Raw genomic sequence first — 26,904 nt, 5'->3', positions numbered from 1 at the left:
TGAACTCCACTAACTGCTTCACTACATGAACTGAAAAATGGCAAGAGTGAAATGGATGGTTCAAAGAAGAAAAAAAGAATGTGAATATTTCACCAGAGATACTTGATTTGTATGAGTTGTTATAGTCCGAGTACGACTTCTAAGTGGTGAGTGTCTCAGTATATTTCAGATTTATAGCTCAGTTTCAGTGAGAAAGGCATAGTCTTTCTGGATGATTTTCTTTGCGTGTAGCACCAGATTTGGCGTTTGTAAGTAAAGAATTTCAATAGTAGGAAATGTTTAAAGGTCATTCTGTGATTTGTACAAATGTTTTCCAGGGACTAAGCAGAGATTATCAAACTCATTTCTCTTTTGACCCAAAGCAGATCTCTTAACCTAGTTCTTTGGTGTCCAAAGGCTTGTGCACTAATCCACTAATCCTCCTAGCCTCACAAATTATTGAAAGTCTATTATCTACAAACTCAGACTGAAGATTTATTGGAAAGACTGTGAACTCAGGGAAGCCCAGATAGTGACATATTGTGGGGGGAAACATAGTGACTAAGGATGAGGAAAAGGATGAGGAAAAGGCTGAGGAACTTAATGCCTTTTTTGTCCCAGTCTTTAACAGTAAGACCAGTCTCCTGATCTGGAAGACAGGTACAGGGAGAAGAATGAAGACCTCATAATCCAAGGGGTAACGGTGACCTGCTATACCACTTAGGAGGCTCCTCATAGGGCTCTGGACAAGCTGAATCAGTGGCCCAAGGCTAATGTTATGAGGTTCAACAAGGCCCAGTGCCAGGTCCTGCACTTGGGTCAAAACAACCCCATGCAGTGCTACAGGCTGGGGCAGAGTGGCTGGAAAACTGCCGGGTGGAAAAGGACCTGGGGGTGCTGGTCAATAGCAGCTGAACATGAGCCAGCAGTGTGCCTGGGCGGCCAAGGCAGCCAATAACATCCTGGCTTGTGTCAGCAGTAGTGATAAATTCTTTCCAACTACCAGTCTGAATGTCCCAAACTTCCACTTCTTTCAGCTTCTTTTTCATTTTTCATTCTAAATGGATAAGTATCTGTGGTCTTCTCAGCACACTACTAGAAAATGCATAAGAACAATGCCACATTGTCTTCTGTTTCTTTGCTCTTTCCTAATAAATATATCACTTATCTGTGAGTGTGCACCTTTAATATCAACACTAGCTTGAAGCCTTCTTCAGAACTCCCTGGTTCTAGCAGTAGCTAATATGAGTTGTGGTGACATAGTGAAACATAAAAAGCCTCATTATATTTATAGGATTCCACATGTTGTACTTATGTGGAGTTTCACCTAGTTGAGAGAATGTGGATACATAAGAATGACAGTCAGAAAATATATTAGTAGAAAAAGCACTATGAACAATAGCTTGTGATAAGAACTGGAATTATGTGTGTGGTTGGTTATACATGTAACGTTTTTGTGTAACTTAAAAGGTGTATTTACTGACATAATAAACACTTGCTGACCCAGATACTTTGCTGAATTATTGGTAATCTAGGGGAAAAAAAAGCTTTCACTTTTGAATGTTGTATGCTGTAAGATGTATTGAAGCTATGTATTGAATTCATTCTGCATTCACACCTAAAGAGAAAAAAAAGTGTTTGCAATTATAATGTCAAAACCTATTTTTTCATTACTGCTTCAAAGAAGAAACAACAGCAACTATTCAAGGCTGGCTTCACAAAAAACCATGAGGGACTCTGCCTATGACAACACCACTGGACAGACTGACCAGATTTCCCTCTGCCCACATTAATTGTGATAATGAAATACTGAAAAAGGATAATGCAAATTTGAGCTACCGCATTTGAATCAAGTTAACAGTGTTTATTCAACAGACATAGGAGGGCTTGTCAGCTCTTGTTATCTGTCTCTGGCAATGCACCACTCAAACACAATTATTTCATGGTGAAAGTGAATTGCAACTTAGTGTATCTCTCACTAATAATAGTCCTTTCATTCACAACAGTGTCCAGACATCTGCCCAATTACCCATCAGTGTCACAGGTTTAGATCGCTGCTACTAACTTAACCTTGACTTTGTAATGAATTTTGAGAATGAAATCTTAGTATGTGTCATTCCTATACTATAGCTAGCATGATATCACCTAGATAGTTTTGCCCTCTTGCCTAATGCCAACAACACATATCATGACACAGGAAGCCTGGAAAGAAGGGAGTGGAGTGGTGCAGGAGAAAGTTTTCTGGTTTTGTCCTAACATATCACTTGATATATCTTGCTGCATTTCATTAATAGATTAATTCAAATTAAAATTCTCCAAGTTTATTTTGCTGTGATAGTAATTGTTAAGTGATCTCCAGTCTTTATCTTGACATATAAGCTTTTCTTTCTCCCCCTGTTCTGTTAAGGAAGAGGAGTAGTGCGGGACTCTGGCAGCCAACTAAGGTCAACCCAACACAAAGGCATATATTTACCTTTTGTAGGATGTCAAAATTTAAAGAATTTGTCTGCTTTGGACACACACATAGGATGTTAGCTTTATTTAGCATGGTACTAAAATAACAGGGTGCAACTTCACACGCACCTCAAATACAGGAAAATGTATATGTAAAATGCATATCTGTAGCCCAATATTGTGGAACCAAATAAGACAGTAATTGCCACACTCAGAAATCTCCACTGTCTTTTCCTAAACTACAGAATTTCCCTATCCCTCATGTAAAAGTATCAGGATTTTAGCTCCAAAGCTTTATTCCATGTATTTTACCTCTGAAGCCAGGCCCTGGTGTAAGGGATGTGTGCTAGCTAACACACCTAAATGGCACATATCCCAGACAGAACTCTCACAGGATTACCTCACGAGGCCATTTGCTCACAGACTCCAGTTATGCATCCCAAACTCTCATTTAAAGAACAATTCCTTGCATGAGAGCTCTGATTAGATGTATCTTTTTTCTGAAGACAGAGTTGTGTTTTTTGTAGATGTGGTTTTTCTTTTTTCTGTAATATTTTACAGTTCTTGATTCAGATTTCTCTAATCAAATTGTCTAACCTCATCCCTGTTTTAACATAAGACAGTGTCATTCACTTAGTTCTGCCACATGAGAATCTTCACTGGGAAGTGCTTAAAACCCAGGTGCCAATCTACTAGAAGAGAAATTTTTTGGCACTTTCTTTTTGGCACTATTCTCTGTCCACTCTTCATTTCCCAGCAGGGCAATTAGCTTCTGCCTTTATTTCTAGGAGACCATTTGTCGTCATGGGAAACCTGTCTTCTTGAGCTCCCTGACTACAAAGATGATCACCAAAGCAGGGACAATCCTACCCCTTCTTTGCTTTCTGATTCCTGAGGCATGGGTAGTCAGGATAAACTCTCTGATCCCTTGTGGGAAGCTGTTGCCTAGAGTGCTGGCAGGAGTTATTTAGCTACCTGAAATCCCCCAGATACGATGATGAGGATGAGAATTCAGAAAACTCCAAAATTATATGGAAAAAACTCCCTCATGGATTAGATATCATCCACACAATACTGTCAACTTGTTTCAAGAATGGAGGAATCCAGGTACCAGGGGATATCTAAGGCCAAAGTGCAATTTACCAGAAGTTACAGGAGGTACAGCTTTTTTGTGCCATTCCTTGCTTGGATTTGTGCCATTCCTTCCTTGGATTTGTCCCCCAGTGCTTGCAGGGCTGCAGCTGTAGAAGTCTGGGTTTTCTGTTCCTTAGCAAAAGAGCAACAAGCAATAAAACTTACCTGTCCCAGTTGCAGTTATATCCTGATAAAAATGTTCATACCATGCATTAGTACTCTAGAACCAAGGACTGAAATCAAAGATTATTCCCTTCTCAACTGCACACTGCTCAACGCTAAACAATAGAAATAGGTTTTTTCTTTTTTTTTAGACACAGGTCACAAAGCTTTAATTCTCTGCTGAATCCTGACAAAGTTTCAACAGAGAAGTGGGAAGGCATTTCCATGATCTCTATTACTGATTAATGTATTCTCAGAGTAGTAGGTTTCAGGCTGTCAATTTGAGCCTTGTGTTCCTGAAGTGGATCTATTACTATTTAGAAGCACTGATAGGTGCCTGTTTTGAGAAACAGACCAGCATATAGACCAGCATAAATTTTGCAGTCATGAGTTATTTTCATAAATGACAAAGAGGTATGGACAAATCAACCAGGTACTTCACATTTCTTCAGTACAGACTGCACTCGGAATAGATTGAGAGCAGCCCTACAGAGAAGGACTTGGGGTATATTGGTGGGTGAAAAACTAAACACGAGCTGAAAATGTGCATTCACAGCCCTGAAAGCCAACTGTATCCAAGGCTGAATAAAAAGACGTGACCAGCAGATCAAGGGAGGTGATTCTTCCCAGTGCCATACTTGTGAGACCCTGCATTGCATACCACATGCAACTCTGGGGCCCCTAGCACAACATAGACCTGTTAGAGTGGGTCCAAAGGAGAACCACAAAAATGGTAAGAGGGCTGGAATACATCTTCCTTAAAGAGAGGCTGACAAAGGCTTTGGAGACACCTTATTGATATTTAAAAGGGGCTTATAAGAAAAATGGGGAGAGACATTTAACCAGGACTTGTAGGGATAGGACATGAAATATTGGTTTTAAACTGAATGAAGATAGATTCAGATCATATATTAGATTAGCTATTAAGAAGAAAGTATTTACTGTGAGAGTGATGAGACACTGGAACAGGTTGCCCAGCAAAGTTGTGGATGCCCCATCAGTGGAAACATTCAAGGCAAGGTTGGATGGGACTTTGAGCAACCTGATTTGGTGAAAGAAGTCCCTGCCCACAACAAGGAGGTTGAATTAGATGATATTTAAAGATCATATGTGGACAAGGTACAACACATTTTTTCCAGAAAGAACTAACACATTTTATTGCTTTAAACATCAATTTGGAATTCATGCCACACTTTTATGTTGGAATGGGACTACAATATTCTTATCAACAAATGGTGTAAGGTGGTGTTATCTTTAGAATTTGTGGGATTTTTTTCTCAGCTGCAAATTTTAGCCAGTCATCTTCATCAATATTTTCAGCATACTAAAAACTATATTTGCACCAGGCAATCAAATCTTCACTCTACTTTTCTGTTCTTCCTACTTAGGAATTTAATAAAGCCCATTCCAGCTTTTGAAGGCCAACCATCAATCAAGTTTTAAATAGTGGGATATCATACTGAGAAGTGAAAGTTTACTATATTGATATGGAGCTTTAGTATACTCTGGAGCTGCCTGAGATTCACAAAGCAATTAGCCAATAATGTTAAGAAGTAATGGCTAATTTAACTAATGCTTAATGAAGCCTACTAACGCTGTCAGGATTGATGAGTCCTGTGAGATTTTGTGCAAGAACACATTAAAGTTAGGGTCCTCATCTCATTTTGTCAGATTAATCATTATCCTAAATGATAGTGTTTCTTTCTGCTGGTATAAAAAATATGTATTTTCTTCTTTCTAAAATATCTTAAAGATATAAGTATGCATAGTAGGACATGGGTTTTATGTCTAAGGAAGCGGTCTCATTCTTATAAAATAAGTATATATATATATTTATATATATATATAAAATAAAGTAGATATATATATTTGAATGTCATAATTACTGGGACAAGTAACAGTTATGTGCATTGGCGTCGATATTTTCTTAAACGAATCATTAGGATTCAATGAAAATATGAGATAATAAAATAATACTAAACAAATAAAGTGCTATAGAGGAGAGTTAGCCCCAAAAAATATTAAAAGATAAGAAAAATTGCATCATATCTTAAAGATGGAAGCCTGAAAGTTGTAGTCTAAGGAATGAAGACCTTTTGAAATTGGCTTTTTCTTTCATTCATGAAGAGGTGTGTGCTTTTACAAGCTGTTATGTTTTCCCACACAGCTCATGTGACAGTGTAGATATCCTTCCTCTAGAAAGCTCTGTAACCACTGTGTATATTTCACTTGCCTCCAAAGTGAATTTCTAAGTTTACAAATTCAGGTAATGCATCAGACACGGGATTAACAGATAAAAACAGCTTCAATAAAGATCTGTATTCCACACTGCATATACACATGCATACTAAGACAAAAAGGAGATCTTCCCTAAAAGGAAGACTTGCATCTGGTAAGTTCCATATTTGATGGAATTATGAAACATTATTTGCAATTAGGTGAAAATATATAAAGCATTACTCCTATGAGGGAAAAAAACATTGAAAAAACCAAAAACTAGCCAAACATTTCTTTTCACTTAGCTATTAATGTTGGTGCTTTGCTTATGGGACTCAGGCTTGTAGTGCTATGAATAATTAATTTTATTTAGGCAAAAAATGCAGACGTGATTCTGTCATTAACCCTGTAGCTACTAAATGAAATGTGTTTATCAAATCTAAAAAAACCATCACAGAGATAGGAAACACAATTTTCAAGACAAGTATGGAATACCCAATTATGATTAATTATTTATTTCATTTATTTTATTTTTAATTTATTAACAGGAAAAAACACTCATGAGTTGTGGAAAACGTCTTGGTTTTATTATACAGAAGCAAATGATCTCCTTTCCTTTCTTCAGCAGCATTTAAAAACTTGTGTAATTAATTAATAGTATGGAAAAAAATACAGAAAACAGACAATACTAGTTGTTAAAGTCTAAATGAAAGCCCCATATAAAACATTGTAGCCAATATTCAAATAAAAATAAAAAATACCATTTGTACCATAGGAAAACAGAGCTGGAATAGTCTAAACTAGTAATTTCTGAAACAAAGGACATGCTAAAAAAGTAAGAAGCCTCAAAGTAAATTTGGCCTGTCACAGCAAGGACACAGCAGCATTGTAAGCACTTATTTTCTCCACAAAGAGAAATTGCTATAAAACTATCACATGCAAATTATAGGGACATTTTATATTAAGGAAATTTATTATTAGGGTTATTACTTTGCATAAGATACTTGACAAAGGATACAATTTGAAAACATCCTTATTTCCTGTTCATAAACTATTTATAAATTGTATAATGTGATCAGTGTATTTCAGTGTTTCTTATATTTAAAATGTTTGTGGATTGTTTACTGGTGGCTTCCTGTAATTACATAGTGAATTCATTTTTTTCCGAGAAATCTTAGGAACATTTCTTCAGCAAACAATGCTTATGTGAGCACTCTCCCATTTAAGCAGAAATTTGCACAGAATTCAGAACTGTTGATTTTAAAAGGCAAACTTTCACATCTCAGGACCATGGACAAAAGGCTGATACTTTTATAATATTATTTCTGGTCTTCACAATTTAATAAATACATTCAGATAAGAAATATTTGTAAACCAGAAGATAATTGGAAACAATATTTTATTTCTTCTAATTAATCAAAATAAGTGCTGTCAGGTTTTTTCATATTACCGGTTGTTCACCTCTCCTTTCCTTCTCAGACATAAATAAATCCAGTTTTTGTTTTATAATGGTGTTATTAAAACAAATAAACAAACAAAACCCAGACTGACTGTATAATTCTCTGAATAATGAAACATCAAGGTGAACAAGATCAGTAGGATGAGATGGCGTTCAGAGGGATGTGGACAAGCTCGACAAGTGGACCTAAGGGAATCTCATGAAGTTTAACAAAATGAAATGCACAGTGTTGCTCTTGGTTCAAGGCAACCCTTGCTATCAACAGAGGCTGGGGGATGAACAGATCAAGAGCAGCCCTGCCCAGAAGGACTTGGGGTGGATGAGAGGCTGGACATGAGCTGGCAATGTCTATTCCTAGGCTGCATCCAAAGCAGCGTGGCCAGCAGAGCAAGGGAGGTGATTCTGCCCCTCTACTCCAATCTTGTGAGAACCCACCTGGAGTGCTGCATCCAGCCCTTGAGGTCCCAGCACAAGAAGGACATTGACCTGTTGGAGTGAGTCTAGAGGAGGGCCACGATGTTGATTAGAGGGATGAAGCACCTCTCCTACGAGAAAAAGCTCAGAGAATTGGGATTGTTCAGCCTGGAAAAGAGTAGGCTTCAGATGACCTAATTGCAGTCTTCCAGTGCCTGAATGGAGGCCACAAGAAAGATGGAGGGAGACTTTTTACAAGAGCATGTAGCAACAGGAAGTGGGAATGGCTTCAAATTGAAAGAGGGAAAGTTTAGGTTAGATATTAGGAAATAATTCTTTTCCCTTAGGGTGGTGAGGCACTGGAATAGGTTGATGATGGAAGCAAGTGTTTAAGGCCAGGTTGGATGGGGTCTGAGCAACCTGGTCTAGTGGAAGGTGTCCCTCTTCATTGCAGGGAGGTTGGGAGTAGATGATCTTAAAGGTTCCTGCCAGTCCAGTCCATTCGATGATTCTGTGATGATTCTGTGGTTCTATGAATTCAAGTCTTTGCAGATATGAGGGACTTTATTGGAAGGGTAAAAGTGAGAAAATGTGTGGTTTACATAAAGACAGTTTAATACGTAAAGTAAAAGCTGCACATGCAAGCAAAGCAAAACAAGGGACTCACTCACTGCTTCCCATTAGCAGGCAAATGTTCAGCCATCCCCAGAGAGGAGAGTTCCAGCATGCATAAAGGCTATTTGGGAAGACAAATGCCCTCACTCTGAACACCCTCCATTTCTCCTTAGATGACAACCTTGTAACAACCTCATATACTCATTATTATGTATAGACACCTTAATAATGTCATTGATAATTTATTTTTATGTATTTATGCTATATGAGAGAACTATCTGCTATCTTAGAAATTTTACTTTGTCACCTAGGATGTTCAAACCCTTAAATGAATAACAATGGTTGCAGGTTTTAAAAAAAAAATTAAAAAAAAAAAGAAATAGAGAAAAACACTAAGCATTTGGTATTATATTTCAATAAGTGTTTAATACTCACAATCTTAGGTTTTAACTAAAATGATTGTGATATAAGTAATGCTATAGCTATAATGTAGTGTAAATAGTGTAATGTTATGGAAAAATAAAGGTAGAAAGGAAATAGCAAGAAAATAAAAAGAAGCACAGCTGATAGTTGTTCCAGTGATTTAGGGACAATTTCTAAGAAGCTCTTATCTGAAAGGCTGAGAATATTTGTAAGAAAACAGGAAACGTTTTAATGTGTTTCTGAGAAATGAAACACTTGAGTTTTCTTCACTGTAAATGTAAAAACTTGGACCTTAACATCTATACAAAAATACTAATTTCAACTATATTTTTACCTTTTTATATATATTTTCTTTTACTCATCTCACCTGGAAACTGAAACCACCTCTATCTTACAGGGGGAAAAAAATCAGCTAAACTCTTTCTTTTCTGCAACTATATAAATAAAAGTTTTCTCAAGACCATTAATTCCGTTTTTGAGCTTAACCACTAAGAAAAGTATTGTATTCACATGCCTATTAATTGAAGGTTTGGGGGTTTTTTGTTTGTGTTTTTGGGTTTAGTTTTGTGTTTTGGTTGGCTTTTTTTCCCCCAGCAGTTGAGTCGGTCAACCTGCTTTCAAAATACTGCTATTTAGATAACTGAAATTGTTTTAGTATAAATTATTTAGGTTGTATTCTAGATATGATCTACAATTCTGATAAGACTCAAGGAAATAGCATATTAAAAATTCCAGTGTTTTTACATACCTAAGATAGAGATTCCAACAGCAAAATAGGTGCTGTTGCAGTAAAACAGATACTTTTTCCAGTGAGAATCATAATATGATATTTGACCTTCTCCTGCAACAGATACCTAACAAGGCAGCCTTTTACACTGATAACTGGTGACTTTAAAGAAAGATCAAGACTACACAGTGTATTCTTTTCATTCCTTCAGGTAAGAAATTTCCAAATACAGACAAGTCCAGCTCCTTTGTTTACTGCAGTGAGCAGTTCATGTTTGTTTTTTCTGTAATGGAAACTAAATTAATATATCTCATATCTTTTCTTCCGATAATTATGCATATGTTCAGAATGTTACCCTTGAATAACTTCCATATTGCACATACCGATTGCAATCTGACAGCTTGTTTAACTAAACACAATTGCAGTTCAGCTGGAAATCTCATTTCTAAATGGTGCTGTAATGAGAAATTTGAAGGGCAGTTTTTGGGTTACTTTGCTTTAGGTTTAATTTTGAAATGATTGATTGAAGATCAGGATTTACATACTTCTTAATTACAACTAATGAGTTGAGTAAAGGCTTTTCTTTTCCTACTTTATTCTTGTTATGGGAAGTATTTTTCTTATGTTCATTTAAAGTAAAATTTGCATAAATAACTAGTTCTGGGCTACAAGATTCATATTTTTACTTCTCTGATAGATTGTTTTCCAAAAGGCAGCACGTTTGCCTGCATGTGAACAAAAAGGAGTTGTTTTTTTAATATATTATTTTTAGGTTTAAGTTCAGAATAGTTAAATTGTTTGAACTTACTGACTGATTTCTCTTTTGCAGGAAAAAAAAGGCCACCTTTTGATCTCTTCTTTCTGTGTAGGAAACTCATTCAGTGCTCCTACTTTTATGTCTTCCACTAAGCTGAGTTCTCTTTCACAAGGCATTCTACCAAGGTCAATGGATTTTTGCAAGATGATATTACAATCTGTTCCCTTTATGACTCAGTCATGATAAACTGTTCCAGGAAAGTGTAAAGACAAAAGACAGTACAAGAAGACTTCTCATGTCTGCTTCCCACTACTGTGTTCAAAGACACTAGAACAGTAACACAGGCCTAAGAAGTAACAGGATTCCTGCACTTGGGCTACATCCACATATGTACAGGACCAAGAATGTAATCTCTTATAATCACTGGAAATAATTTTTGATAGTTCAGTTACTTTAGTGAGGCACTCATCTCTTGGCTATGGCAATTTAGTACATGTGTGGCTTGTGGTTGGTTTTGAGAGGTTTTTTTGCCCATCACATACTGCAGATCTCTACTGCTACCTCTGCAAATGAGTCAGAGACTTTTTTCTGCAACATTTTAAATACAGGCTACCACTCAAAGCAAAAGCTTTTCGTAATTTTGTTTGTAATTATCTATTACTTCAGAAAGGTAGATCAATTTATTACGAAATATGTGTTTGCAATATTTATAAATACTATTTTCTACCTTTTAAAAAATTGTATTATTTTATATATAATGGCCCCATGGCCTGTTAGGAATGATTAAAAAAGAAAAACAAGCAAACTTTGATCACGTTGGACTAACAAATGCAGAAAGAAGCCTAGAGAATGCCTGATGCAAACACTGATTTTCTGCATGTCTCTCACTCAGAAAATAAATTCTTTAGTTTAATTTTGGGTAGTTTACTTCCCGGTAAAACAGGTAAAATCAAATTTTAACTTAAATATTGTTGCAGTGGTTGAATCCACTGCAGAAATGACCAAGAAGCCACAGAGCCCCAAAACAGTGGAGGTCCACTGGTGGGCAGGCTCAGAGGTCTAAGACCACCCCCTTTTACCTTTTTTAAGTTCATGTTCTAGATAGTTCTCCTTTCCTTGATTCCCCACTGGTTCCCGTGTCCCTTGTTCCACCCCTCGCCTTTCCCACTGGTCACCGTCCTGTTACACCACGCCCTCTCCACCCCATGGCCCCCGAAGGATAGGCTCTGATGTTCTGCCCTCCCCCGGTGCCAATCCAGATAAAACCCCAGACCCCTCAGTGTTCTGTGTTCTTGGTTCCTGGATCCCTTTGGGCGGGGACCCCAATAAACCCCTCGGAACTCCATACAAAGGACCCCTCCTGCCTCTTTGTCCCCGGCGATGCTGCAGGAGCTGTCCAGCTCTGTGTGTGTGAGTGGCTGTGAGTACCCACCTACTACGGTGTGCCACAGTGTGTCCAAGTGCATTTGCACAGCACCCCCGGAGTGGCTCTGGCGGGACACAATCGGGACGGACACGACGCTCTTTCCACCCCCCTACACCCAATGCGTCAAAATATCATTTTGCTTTCTTTTGCATTTTCATCTTTTTGTTATGCTATGATCTAATGAAGGTAATGGGCCTTTGAAATGACCTTAAACAAAATTCAGGCATGCCAATGGAATTGCCATTATCTCTTTTAATGAATCAAATTTCCTTTCCATGAGTAGCGTGGTACAAGGACTTCAACTGCTTTTTCTTTTTGTATTAATTGTCACTTAGAGGTTTCTGAATAACTGAGAGCAGCACAGGAGGCCTTGGGTTATAGGATGCTTATTCAACAGGAAGAAATGCCACAGTGTGACCAACCCACTGGCACTGTGAGCCATGGTAGTGCCTGACACCACAGCAAATGCTGCTGTGCTTTGCTTCAGAGCCCCTGAAGTTAATTCCACCATAGTTTGCATAGAAGATAAGGCCCTAAAAAACAGATTCCTGGAAACTGGGGAAGACTAGTTAACACTAAGTAAAAAAATATTTTACAGATTATCCTGGATCATATTAAAAGGTATATTGAGATCTGAGTGATAAATAATAAATAGATTACATGTGATTTACTCTCTGATCAATAGCTGAAGAGTGCCACAGAACCCAAAACTTTGTTACATTTTTGCAGTCATTGCCTGTTCTTATCACACGAAATTTTCTGGAAAGTCTGTTGCCATTTCTGCCCCATGATACTGACAAACTTCCTAGTAATGATTCATTCCATTGTTATAAGCTAAATAAAATAGAAATAAAGTAGAGGGTATAAGTGAAATTTAGAAAGAAGAATGTAGCCATCTAAAAAAATTTAGAAAGTGAAACTGTAAAGACATTGCAAATTTAACTACAAACCTAGTGACCAGAAATTCACTGATGTTATATATCTGTAAATGTCTTATTTTAGTCTAAGTAGTAAAATATACTATATCTCTATTGTGTGCAAGTGACCAAATATTTAACAATCTGATTTTTTTTTGAAAAGCATTATTGAAAAATAAAATACAAACATTGCCATATTAATATACTGTTTTCCTCTAGTCAGATAAATTATTAAATGCATTAAATTAATTTCAACTCACCTATAGTGAATGACTCCATGAATGTAATAAATTTGCATACATCCAAAGTACAATATCAGTAATTAGGAAGCATTTATTTAATACAGATTCTTTCATTGCATACCAATTTAAAATATGAACTAGATTCCTTAAACAATTTCCATAAACAACAAAGTTTAAACAAAAGGGTTAAAATTTTATGTACATTTCCATCAAAAATTCTGCTACAAGGAATCTTAAATAGTACCTAAAGTCTCAAGTTAAAGGTTCAGTTTAAAATGTTATATTTAACAGAATAAACTACAGAGGAGAGAGCACATAGTAGAAATGGAAAAGATTTTATCTTACTTTGTCTTCTGATCTGGAACAAGTAACCTGTGAGATCAGGTTCTCCCCTCAGGGAAAGTGAAGATTTGCATGATGGTTTTTTATGTGGTCCTCATCACCATATTTTTGAGGTACTTCATCTGAAAAAAGGTCAAGGCTTTCCTTTGCCTAGACAAGTTAAAGTTCTTAGTGTATTTCTCAAGTACAGAAATATTGTCACTATCTCAAAGGCCAAATGTGGCACTTTTCCATCCACAAGAAAAATGTATTGGAAAGGTACACCTTTTTGAAACAGAATTTAACAATGACTCTTTGTTGCTTTGTATTAGAGTGGAAAGATTTTAAATTTCCTTTATTTAACGGAATGCAAAAAGATAGCATTACCATTCATTCCTGAATACTTTGGTGCATATTTTTCTTGTCTTCAGCTAGATGTTCCATGCACTGCTAGCCCTATAGTAGTTCAGTTGGCTGGAGCAGGGTGCTAGTAACTTTATGGTTGTGGGCTCAAGCTCCATACAGGTAATTTACTTAAGAGTTGGACTTGATCATCCTTATGGGTCCCTTCCATCTCACAATATTCTGTGAAATAGCATCATTTTAAGAGGAAGATATTATCCCATTTTAACTACAGCCTGAACAGAAATGAATTTCACACAGAAAAAGCAGAGATTCTGGATTAAAAAACTTATTATTCCATGTTCTATTTAAATACTGATTTTTCATTATTGTAGAATTATTGGCAAATGCATTTTTCCTAATTTAGAAACTTAAATTTTTGTACCAGGGGTCTTTGAGTTTTCTCTTATGTATGTATATTTTTATCTTCCAGCCCCCAGGCTGTGCAATTTGTAGTGTCTTCTTCTGTCCATATACTCTAAGAAACCCAGTCAATTAAGTCATCCATTTTGATTCTTAACCATTTCACTCAAACCCAAAGATAACAGCATTGTAAATCTTCACATTCTTGAAAATCATTTTTATCAATCTTATTCATTCTCAACCTCCACAGCTTGGTGCCTCCTATTGGTTAGAGTTGTAATAGCCAAGACACATCCATATTTAGCATGTTTGTAATATAAAAAGCAAAACCAAATGGCTCAAAAAATATTCATCTGCTTTAATGATTTTTGATGGATCAACATGTATTTATAAATGTCTAGTGAGGAAAAATCCATAATGCATGTAGGCAATCTATCACAGGTTTTAAAAATAGCTTATGTTTTTCCTAATCTCTAACTAAAGTCTCATTTGATGCAATTTACATCCATTACTTCCAGTTCACTTGACTGTGGGTATGCAAAACAGTTTATTTTTTTATCTTTGGTCTTTGCAACCATTTTCTTGTGCATTTGAAAAAGGCTAGAACCTCCTCCATGCCTCTCCACCCATGAAAATACAAATATTTTCAGACTGTTCTTGTAAACAACATTTTTATAGCCCTGACTTTCCCCAGCTGATCCACACTTTAGAGACGCTAATCCATATACACTATAATTTAACAAGTTCAGATACAGAAGAGCCATTACCTTTACAGACATATAATTGTACACCTCAACCTCTTATTTATCTTTTTTTCAGAACAGCAAACTAGTTCAATAGTAGTTCACCACAGTTTACTTTGTATCATAATCCCCAAATCCTACTCTGGAGACTGCAATCTACCCTCACTCTGTTCTTCCAGTTTCTGAAATCATTTGTTCCCTAAGTCTAGAATTGTACCTTTGACTTAATTAAATGTTTTTTTTTCATAACAGTTTTCCAGTGTCTCAAAATGATTGAAATTCTAATCCAGTCCTCCTGCAATTGAAGTTCCCTCCAATGTGGTAACATATACAGTTGTAATAAATATTAATAAAGTAATGAATAGCGTTGAATAGTACTGGATAGAACCCAGGGGAAGAGAATCTCAGTATGTACTTCCAGTTTAAAGTGAACCATTGTTAACACTTTCTAAATACAGTTTTGCATTCATCAGTTCTGGATTAGTGATACTATTTGTCAAGGATTAACTCTTGAAAATTTTAAGGTGATATGATACAAGTCAAATGGACAAAATGTTTGTCGGTCCACAGGTAGTGTAAGCTATATTTTTAAAATGTGTATTTTCTCTTCCTGTCTGATGGGTTGTGGTTTAGGTTTTGAAACTATGTAGGTCTCAGTTGAAACAATTTCATATTCATAGGTGGTATAAGAGTAAAGGTATAAGAGTAAAAATTTATTCATTTTTTCATAGAAACTATTGGGTTTTTTATTAAATATCAATATTTCTATAGATTAAATATAATCTCTATTATAAAGTTTTTGACAAAAATGAAAAAATTCCAACAACTTTTAAAAAACATTCTACTACACTGGAATTACTACTTTCAGTACTTTAAGTAATGAAAAACAAAGCATGTGTTTAGACATTTCCATTTACAGGAAAATATGTAAATGGCCCAGTAACTGTATCAAATTAGGAATCCAGCTAGTAATAAAAAAAGAACCTTTGAGACCATTTTAGCAGGTAAAGGTTCTGGGGGAAAAAAAAATACAAAGTGAATTATAAAGTGGCATTCTGCAATAGACATATCATGTCAGAGTTCTTACTGTATTTGAGTATTATTTACAAAGTATTCATTATGGCAAAAAAACCCCTAAAGCAAATAAAAATACCTTATAATACTGTGCATTTCACATGGTACGGTGCTAGATTAAAATTACAGAAACTTTAACTATTATCAAATATACATTGAAAATGCTATTAATTCAAGAACATATATTAACATATGCTTGTAGTTTACTTTCTTTTCTTCCCTTATCACTTGAAATATAATTTCCACAGTGTTTTACCCAAAGAAGAAAATAATCACAGTTTTTTCTTTTTTGAGAAAAAGAATACTTGAAAATGCCTTGAAGCTTAAGCTAAGAAAAATAAGAAAACAGCCAAATTAATTTACAATGTAAAGGACAGGTTGAATGAGGACCTTGAGCAACCTTGACACCTAGGGAAAGATGTCCTGTGGTGGTGGCTGGGGGCATGGGGTTAGACTAGGTGGACTTTAAAAAGATCCCCTCTGACCCAAATCATTTTATGATGCAATGACTTTCAGGACTGTAATATGGCATACCTTTATGTGCAGCTGTGTGTGAATCATTATATAGTTTTTGAGAGTCCCTTCACAGTTATGTCTAACACTTCAGTACTTATAATAACAAATTTCTTTTGGTTGCCTATGCTGAAACCCCTCACAACAGATATTGTACAGTCCCCCATAAGATTATATACTGTGAAATTCATGTCTAACTTTTTGAAAATTTCTTTGGAAGTAAGCACATCTTATCATAGCAGTAGTAAGTATTGTGGCATTCAAAATATTTTGGAGGCAGCATCCACATATCTGCTACCTGTCTCCACAGACTGCTATGACTCAATATCTTCCCGGTTACTTGCTTAAAAATAATCTTCTGAAAATATCTTCGTGGTCAGAGTATGGTTCTGTCTGCTTTGAAGGACTGCTAGAATCCTAAAGAAACTTTGTGATTCTGGCTGGAAAAGAGAGATTCAACCATATTACTGTTGGTACAATCTTCTGAATGTACACATGCAAGAACCAACATTTTGCCCATAGTATTTTTGCACAGAAGGGCTGCAATTATCATTTGGAAATTCGATCACCAGCTATGTTCAGTGAAAAATGTGTTTCAGTAATATATATAACAGTATAATATACCTCAACTACTTTTACCTCAACCACTAAAATGCTATTCTTCCTTTTGAATTCTTATTTGCTTTTTCTTGTGTAATCTACTTGCTCTTAAAATGAACATGATAATTTCCATGGGAATTATAAGGCTGTGTGTGTCAAAGCTGCAGATATAGAACCTGGCTGAAAACAGAAGCATATGTTGAACCTCTAGGGGAAAGAATTAGTCTCCAGAGTATTGGCTGAGATGTTTGGTCTTTGATCTCCTGATCCAAAGGACAGGTATTTACCACCTGTTTGATGTGACTCACTGGTAGAGCTATTACCCTACAATACCTCATATTTAGGCAATTGAAGCAGACCAGGAAAGTTTCACATTCAAAGAATATTTTATGAATGAAGGAATAAATAAATTTAGAAGTTAATTATTTGTTTATGAAGCTGATTTTTTTGTCCAAGATAACAGAAAAGCTAGGACAATTAAATAAATCTTCTAGAAAAGTAGAGTTTGGAGTTTTACCACTTCACAGAATAATGGAAAGATTGTGATTTATGTTCAATATATATTTTTTGTTATTACGCATTATCTATATATGTTTCTTTTAAAAGTGTATGTCTTTAAATCCTCAGACAATGCACTACCCTAACTATCTTAAGTCTGTCGTTGAATGGGAAGAATAATTTTTGGAGAAGTGGATCTGATGAAAGTAAAAATTATATTAGTGTGATATGACAAGAAAATAACTTCCTGACTCTGTATAATCCAGCTCCAAACCATTTTCCTTTTACTTATTTTTTTTCTTTTTTTTTCTTCCCTCTACCCCTTTTTGAGGATGTTCTAGGAATTGTTCTTTGTACTAGCACAGAATCACTGCATAGTCTGGGTTGGAAGGGACCAGAAGGATCATCAGGTCCAGCTCCTAAGTGAATGGCCCATGTGGGGATCAAAACCATGACTTTTGCATTCTTAGCACCATGCTCTAACCAACTGAGCTAATCTCAGGGTCGTGTTCTTCAAGCACATATAATTGTAAATGTAATGTAAATTTTTCCCTCAAAAAAGATGAAAGACATAACAGGGAATCAGATCATCTAAAGCTGTGTTATCTCACTCTCACACTGTGGAGAGTCTTACTGAAATTCCAATTTCAGTAAGAAATTCACATGGCCAATTCACAATTGGACATGTACAATTCCTGTCTTCTGAATCACAAGCAGAGTTTTTGTGATAACGGGAGACAGTTGAAAATCAGATACATGCTTCTCAGTGTATTCTAAGTCCAAGGCTCTTCCTGTCAAAATAAGATTCATCTACTCATTTGGCAAACCTGAACATTTACCTAATGTGACTGTTAGTTTTCTATTTTAACCATTAATTGTTCAGTTGTAACTTTTATATTTACTGAGCTTGTGGGGTTATCTGCCTTTTGGCTTTTGTGTGGTGTGTGTCTTATGGACATTGCCCTCTTGCTTGCCCTCGAATAAAAATCTGCATATTTTAAGTCACAGTTTCCACAAACACTGAAATTTCAGAACCGTTTTAGATTGAAAGCTTGCTTTAGTCAGAAGCTTCTTTTGTACAATTTAAGTAGAGTTTTTACATACTAATCTGTCTTTCAAGACTCTTTCAAACCTTCCCCAAACGAATGTCATTTTGACCTTCTGACCTTTTTCTTTTTTTGTCTTTTTTTCCTCTTTCTTTTTCTCTTTCTTTGTATTTTTCTTTCACTTTTTTTTCTTAATTTTTTTTTAAATTTCTCTATTCAAAGAAATACTTCTGTGTTAACTGTGATTCTCTTAAAAATCAGAACCTTTTCCTGTAGGTTTTTCTGGTGAGAAACCCTACAACAAAATACATCTCTTTTTTTCCTTTTTTTGAGAATATTTTTTCCTGTGAGACTCTTGATGGGCTCTGGACTGTTTGACTTGTCACCACTGCTATCAGTGGAAAATGAATTTATTTATATTTTGCTGTATCAGTAACTTAGAAGTATTGCTTCAGTGTCTTCAGTGTAAATAATGCAGGTTAATTCTTACCTGTATTGCCAAAATCATCAGTATTTCCTGAACTGAATGGCTATTTGATTTAAGGATCAAAGTGATCTGGAACAATCTAAGTCTGACCTAGAAATATTAATAGTGTCCTGGAGTCCTAACAGTGGCCATCTGTCATTGCCATTTATAATCAATTACCTTGCAGAGCTTTCTCCTGTAAGAAGAGTGGAATTCTAAAGTTACACAACACAAATCCTAATCTATTTTTGTGATACTCAATAGAATATTAAACGGGAGTAGAAGGGTTGCTAATTGGATTAATGGCCAGAAACATTCACTGTTTAATGGGTGGATTATTGTAGAAAGAAAATTTCTATATTGTAGAACTATTGGGTTTTATTCTTTAGATTCTTTTTTTGTAAAAATGGGTGTACAAATACTTGTAGGAGACTAAATATTTTATATTCACTAATATGCCAAGTATGAATCTTTTGAAGCAAATACCTACTTTTATATTTATCAAGGTACTGTAATTTTTTTACTTAGAAATGTTATGTAACAAATTCAATGTGTAATTTCTGCTTTTGCTTGCTGTTTCCAGTGGAAATAATCAAATTAAAAGATTGAACAATTACCTATAAAATACTAAACATTTAAAAACATGAGAGCCTATGTATATGTACGTGTGGCCAACCTAGATAAAATATTAGAAGTAGAAAGATTAAAAATAAACATCATATGAATGGGGAAGTTGCATTTTATAGTTGAAGCTTTATATGAAAGCACAAAATTTTAGGCTGGATAGAAAGGGAAATAAAATAATGTAAAGAAAGTTCACTTTGACCACTTCTTCCTTCTCTCTTTATTCATATTTTCTTTGCCTGTGCAGAAAACACTGGCAGTCACCCTAGTCTAAAGTCGTCCTTGAATAAAGAATGATAACAAGGTGAACTAAAACTTCAGGTTAGATATGCTATTTTTTATCTTGGAAGAGAAGTTGTAATTTTTTGCAGATTTGTCTTGCAAATGTTAAACTCAAAGAACAAAAAAATCTATCTAAAAAAAAATATAGAAAGAAAAGTCAGTCAGGATAAAGTTGAAAAAAATTATCATGAAAACCCCCTATATTTTAATCAAGCAGTTAAAGCAGTTGGGAATTAAAACCTTCACACTGAAGGTAAAGACCCTAGCTTGAGTTCTCTCTCCTTTCTGAGAGGAATTGATTCACCATGCATTTAGCTTCTATATTCTACTAGACAGAAATCCTTACTCCCACAGAAACATGGCTTCTCTTTGTTTTTAGGTGTTAGTGAGCTGAGGCAGCCAAAAGTCAGCAGAGGTAACTACACTTGAGAGAAGTTCAGTGTTTCGGGGTAAAATTGTATCCAAAACCACACAGCACTAAGAATTTAATCAGTTTAATTACTCTATGCTAATTTTTGTGCTTCCATGTATCTGCAGTCCATATTAAATGCATGTAGAATATCACTATCATTATTGGTGTTCTGACACCTTCTAAATAAGGTACAGGAAAATTCAGTAGGGAGAGTCAATGCTTCCACATTGTAAAGCAAAGAAAACAGTGACATTTTTTCAGAACATTATGACACTGGGATGACTTTTTTCAGGATGTAGCAAGTAAAACCTAAATCCTTTACTGGAATTTTGTCACACTAATTTCTATAAATTTTCAATGATTTAATCATCCAGATCTCTTTTTAAAGGTAATTTCCTCAAACCAGCAACATTAGCTTAGGATTTAGAGTCTAGGGAGCTGTGAGTGAGAAGGGTTTTATATACATATATATATATAATAATTTTTAAAATAAAATTGAGGGGAGAAGCTTTTTTCAAATTATAGTGTTAACCATTATATTTTGCTACAGAATTTGTTTAACTCCTTTCACCATATATGTGTGTTGTATGTGCAGAGCTGATTTATGCAATGGATTATGTGAGGCACCCTCTGCCCTCTGTGCATCTTTTACATTCCCAAGGTGCTGTAGCACTACTGCTTTGGGCTTGACACTAAGGTGATTCACTTAGAATATAAAGAAAATATATATATTCTTTGTATTCATTAGATTTCTAACAATCTGTTTTGCTGAAGGATTTAGCAACAAATTCCAAACCAAACAATTGAAGATCAATTACGATGTCCTTGCAGGGGAAACTTCACATATAGGTTTCTAACGTGAACACATGTAATCAAGTTTCTGTGATCCTTTGACTTTCCCTTCTAAACACCTTCCACTTATCAGTGGACAAATGTCTAATGGATGATAGAAAAGTTGCCTGGAATCTAGAAAAGATGCAGCTAGCAGCAGCACCACATCTATATAATGATGATCTATATCTAAATTCTAGTATTTGTGCTAAAAAATGCAGTTGTAGCTGCAGAAATCTGTCTAAAACAATTAACTCTTTTACAAAAAAACCCAAAAAATTAATTAGAAAATTATATTAGAATTATTTTAATTGGAAAATAAAATTAAATAGTAGAAGGTCTTTATGAGCCACTCCTTTGTAATGGGTACCTCTTCATGAGAGTCATAGTTCAGAAACAAGTTCATTTACCCATTACCTTCACCTACACCCTGGTGTGCCATGCAATCTGCTTCCAGAGTGCTAAAGCTGAGTGCCTTTTAGATAAAAATAACATGGAAGAATGATTCCAGGGGATTATAACTAATGGACACCAACTGCTGACAACCGCTAATTTCATAGGACCAAACCACAGACTGTTTAAACTAAGTCTCCAACATGGATAATGTAGATAGCAGTTCCCCTAGTACCTGTTGTTTTGCCATAAAAATTGGATTCTGTTTGCTTGTTGATGCAGACATAGTCATACAAAAGCATATTCTATAAATTTCATTTATAATTATAATTATATAACTCAAATTATAATTCTATAAATTATATTCTATAAAGTTGTTCTTGTCTTTCAAATTAATTTTTAACTATAGTTAATGATGGTTTCTCCTTTTTATTTGTCATATTCAGTAATGCTGCCTCATCTGGAGTTTGTTGTTATTTGTGACATTATTAAACACTTAATGTTGATTGCCTTAAAACATCTTTTAAGTGTGTCTGTATTGTGCATAAAAACAATATCATAAGAGTAACAATTATACCTAATAACTTGTTCATTATTTCATCTCTAATTAAAATTTTCTATTTTCCCCCAAAACTGATAAAATACAAGAGAAAGATAATATACTTAAGATATTCTGTGACAGAGTTCAGTAAAAATTAATGAGAAATAGTTTCTATATGACAGGATATCTTGACAAAATATGTCTGCATTTCTGTTTAGAACAGGAAGTACGAAGATTGGAGCTCCCTCTGGCATGAATATTCTGAAAGAAAATACTAACTGGGGGGAAAAAAACCAAATCATCAAATATTCTGTTTGAATACTAAGCTTATTCATTTTGATATAGGATTTCACTGCAAGTATGATCCTAACCTCATAAGATGAATATCAGTTAAACTATATATCTGCACAGTTTCTATTAGAGAAGTGTATTGAAATGCTATTACCATCCTATTGACATAGAATATTAAAAATAAACTAAAATTAGATATTTATTATATACTGTAGTAGTTACTGTTCCATAGGCAATGAAACTGCTTTTGGGGTAGGTGTTATACACGCGTATGATGAGGTATCCCTTATTGCTGAGGATCCCAAGTACAGCACAAGAGAAAACAAGTACTTTGATAAACATTGGAGTGAGACCAGGAAACAAGAAGACTGGTCAGTCTGAAGTGGTGTCACAGATTCATGGAAGTCTTTGATATCAGTGGGGAAGATCCCTTGGAGCAAGAAGAGGAGCAGTGACCTTGTTTAGGCACTGCCAAGCATCGCCCTATGGCAGCCCCACCCTTGCCTGGGCCAGATCTAGCAACTCCTCATGGGGCATGAGAGCAGCCTGCACCCAGCCAGGCTCCAAGGCACAGTGGTGGGGGAAGTCTCCTCCAGATTCACAGAGGATCATGTGGGGCCACATGTCCATGCTGATGCCTTAATGAGGTGCTAGTTACAGAGATACATTTTTAAATTTCTAGGTGTATAGTAACATTTTCCTACCCTGTCTGGGTTGTGTTTTATTGGTAGTATTGCTGATGTGGAACCTGAATGTATAGCTGTCTGATTGCCAAATAATTATGGGTCGTTTACTACCTCTCTGGTCCTGATCTGATCTGAGCTGTGTGAGTTGAACAATATTTCTCTATGACAACAATGAGGTAGCTTTGTTGGTAGTTATAGGAGCTTAAGAGTGGGAGAAACTGCAGAGGAGTTTGTTTATAAATTTAACCAGTGAGTGATAAATGTTGATATCATAACCATACAGATGTAGAAGTTGACCTTTCATCATTTTGTGACAGATTATGGGTAAGAAGAGCAACATGAAAGTAAACAAAAATAACTCATACTCTATATGATAAGGGAATGAAATCCAGTTGAGAGATATAGAGAAGGTAAAGATTTCAAGCTTATGAAAGCTATTCTTTCTAATATTATAGCAGCTGAATAGAAAACTGAAACCATTATAATGAACATTTTTCACTTTGCCTTCATTTTTTCCTTCATTAAAAGCTGTGTTTTTCTGACAAGAAATAATTTAGTTGAAAAATATCTAACTGGATCTATTATTATAAGAAGAATTGATTTGCTACTGATTTTACAATTTCCATGTAAATGCTGGAGTTTGTTTTTTCCTTTCTGTGTTTGCCAGCAAAACATACAAACTATACATTTTCCCTAAGTTTTAACACTGTACTGCTGAAAACTTGAATATACATTAATTAGTCCTAAAATCTGGATATCTAGTGGTCCCTGAAATTTATGCTGAGATCATTCCCAAAGGTTTGTAAATTCTAACAGTGTAACAGTTCCAATTTTCTAGTTTAGGTTTCAGTTTAAGATATTGAAATGGATTCTCTTACCCTCCATAGCTGTTCTTTTTGTAGTTCACTCTGAGGAATATTAAAATTTAGGTTCCAGTAAAGCTATTTTGCTTTAAGTCACAGAATTATATTCCTAAATCTAGATTTACTTGAAGTCCCCAAAGATTACTTCCAATTTAATCAATGCCCTGCCGTTATCTCTAATTTTTGCCTATCAATCACAATGTTAATAAGCAGCTGAGGCAAATTATCCGATATGATTCCTCTCTTTGCTTGAGACAGACCCAAATGTTTAGAGCCCCATTTTATGAGGGATAATTTTCTTTTGGATAGATTTATCTGTTCATTTATAAAGTAGTAAAATGTTTTAAACCTCTTTTCAAGTTTAGACTATAGCCAAGATCTTGATTTTTATGAGTCATCATCTGGATATCAAATTTGTAAATAATATTTCAATTTTCTCATAGAAAAGTGAAACTGTGGAAGTTTTCTTGTTTTGTGGTATTTTTGATGACTTTCTAAGTTGATCACTAGCTTACTTCTTCATTTCAGATCTGTGCCATCCACAACACAGAACTATACTCAGTAGGACTTGGAAGAGATCTTCCACAGTCTCAAAACCAAAAAAAAAAAAGCAAACAAAAAAATCCCTTTACAATATCACAGATGTAGTCAAAGTTTCCCATTGTTATTATTTAAAAAATAATTCCCAGGGAATCCTTGTATTTAAGTATGCCATGTCCTATTTTATTATCATGCACATTATTAAAAAACTGTGTTTTATTTCCTGATTATTATCAGGCAGACAACGTTCCTTTCCTGATTTCCTTAATGACAAGAGCTCGTCCACAAGGAGCAGGGACTGTGAGGATGCATCCTGAAATCTTTCCATTATTCTGGGGTGATAAATTTGGAATGAGACATTATCAGTACTCTAGCACTACAAATTTAAGGCTTAGTTTGGGTGAGGAATAGTTCATGTCATAACCTTATTATTTTGAAATGCATGCAACAAATAACATAAAGCCCTGTTTCAGGGTGATTCTGAAAAACAATGTTGTAAAATCTGCTTTACATGTAAAAATATTAGTTCTTTCTTTGTCACAACTGAACAGTACTGTACTTCATGGGTCCTCTAGGGAAGAAACACATTTTTCTCTCCTGCTTCTTGTTAAAACTCTGTGATCAATTACCCTAACAAACTTTTGCTGAAAAAGCAAGATAAATATTTATACGTGACATTTTGAGAAACAATGAAAATGAGATTTTCTTAAAGATGTGTAAACCCCCTTCCACAGAACTTAATTTAAAATAGTGTTAATCACTTTACTTGTGAAATCAAGAACAAGGATTTTTAAATTAAATTGCACCTCATTTTATCTTCTTTGGTTAATTCCTTTATCTTTGGGGTACCTTTTCTCAAATTCTTAAATATAATTATGGTACTTTCTAGCCAGTCAATTATTATAAATCTGTACATTCGTATATACTTTCTTTCATGTAAAAATGCTTTTCTTCCTTCACGTATGTGCTGTGCTGCTTGGGTCTTCTGTTTATATGTTGCAACAGTTAACTACTCCAACAGAGGCACTGGAATAAATACCTTTGTAACAACAAACAAGAAAATGAGATAAATATTATTTGGAGAGACTGTGAGTAAGGACTTATTTCATAACGTTTTTTTTCATTCTCCTATTTTCTGTGTAGTCTTACAAGACTTCATATCTCTTTTCTCATCTGAATATATAAAAGAATTGCCCTGACTTAAAGAAAGTACAGATTACTGAAGCCTAGATATTGCTCAGGTTTTTGACGTACAATTTAATTGCTTATTTTCTGGTACTTCCTTGAAAAGTTTTAGCTGTCAGGAAGGCTGTCTGGTTTTTTTATTTGAGCAATTGGGTATATTAGTTTCCAGAGGCAACTAATAGATGGATATGGATTTAGTTCTATAATTCATTCTTTATTGCATTGCCGTTATAAAGGATATAAAATGTAGTTGAAAATGTTTCTATGGAAAACACCCCATGAGACCATATATTTCCCTGGTGGGTGATAATTTTGTTGGCATATTTTATGTTGTAAAACATGTTCATTAGTAACCAGCACTTCATTTTAAAGTTTATTTTTTGTTATACATTCCTGAATTTTAAAAACCTGTACTTTAAAGAAATATTTGAGCCATAAAGAAATATTTGAGCCACCAAAAGTGAATTAAATGCCAAAGCTTCTATGAAAATTTGGAATCTCAGATATTTCTATAAATCAGGCATTCTGACATCTAGACAATGAAACACTTTCATTTAAAATTTACTTTTTATAATGTGAGCTGTTTGACCATGTCTCTTATTCAACTTGATAAACAGTTTATGAATAATTAAAAAATTGCTCTCTGAAAGTCACAAAAATGATGTTGTTGTAGAATATTTCATTAGTAAGTATTGATAGGACCTCCAGGTCTAACGTACTGATTGGATTACTTGATTGAAAGAAGAGACAAAAAATTTATAATTTCATGTCTAAAATGTCCACCTGCTTCAGTTTATCACGTATTTAAATGCTTTTCAACCTCCATCTCTTTTACATTATGTAATTATCACATAATTTTTGTCATGATACTGTGGTCGAAGTGGCTAAAACTGGCCACCTGACAATAATGATATCAAAACTCTTTTAGAAAAAGTACTTACATACATTTTATTATACATATCATATATGCCACATGATGCATATGCATTTTATTTTCTTTCCATTATAACCAATGTAAAAACTAGCCCCATAGCATCATCACTGTAATGGGTTATATTTTTCAAATAAATTTCATAGATTTTCAAAAACCTGACTTACTATTGCCATTGCAAATTATTTATCAATTCTTTTAGGCTTTGCTTTTTTGGTCAAAAAGGTTTGGTTCTTTTTTTGTTTCTTTTTTCCATTCCAGGTCTTCCTGCTCTCATCCTTGAATATCTCCCTTCCAAGATATCTGCAGTCTGCTGCTACACTTCTGGACTGTCAATGTCAAATTTTCTGATTTATTATCATCAAACTTCTCA

General features: G+C 34.9%; 1 long non-coding RNA gene across 1 annotated transcript; it reads left to right on the top strand.

Moving 5' to 3' along the window:
- On the top strand, window positions 1–26,904 carry LOC116441063. Its single transcript, XR_004238866.1, has 3 exons — window positions 1–146; window positions 9,708–9,795; window positions 26,793–26,904. It is a non-coding gene; the product is annotated as an uncharacterized LOC116441063 (long non-coding RNA).

This window comes from Corvus moneduloides, chromosome 3, assembly GCF_009650955.1.
Source record: "Corvus moneduloides isolate bCorMon1 chromosome 3, bCorMon1.pri, whole genome shotgun sequence".
Classification (NCBI taxonomy): Eukaryota; Metazoa; Chordata; class Aves; order Passeriformes; family Corvidae; genus Corvus; species Corvus moneduloides.
Note: the sequence above shows the minus strand (reverse complement) of the source record. Positions and strands in the feature narration are given on the sequence as shown.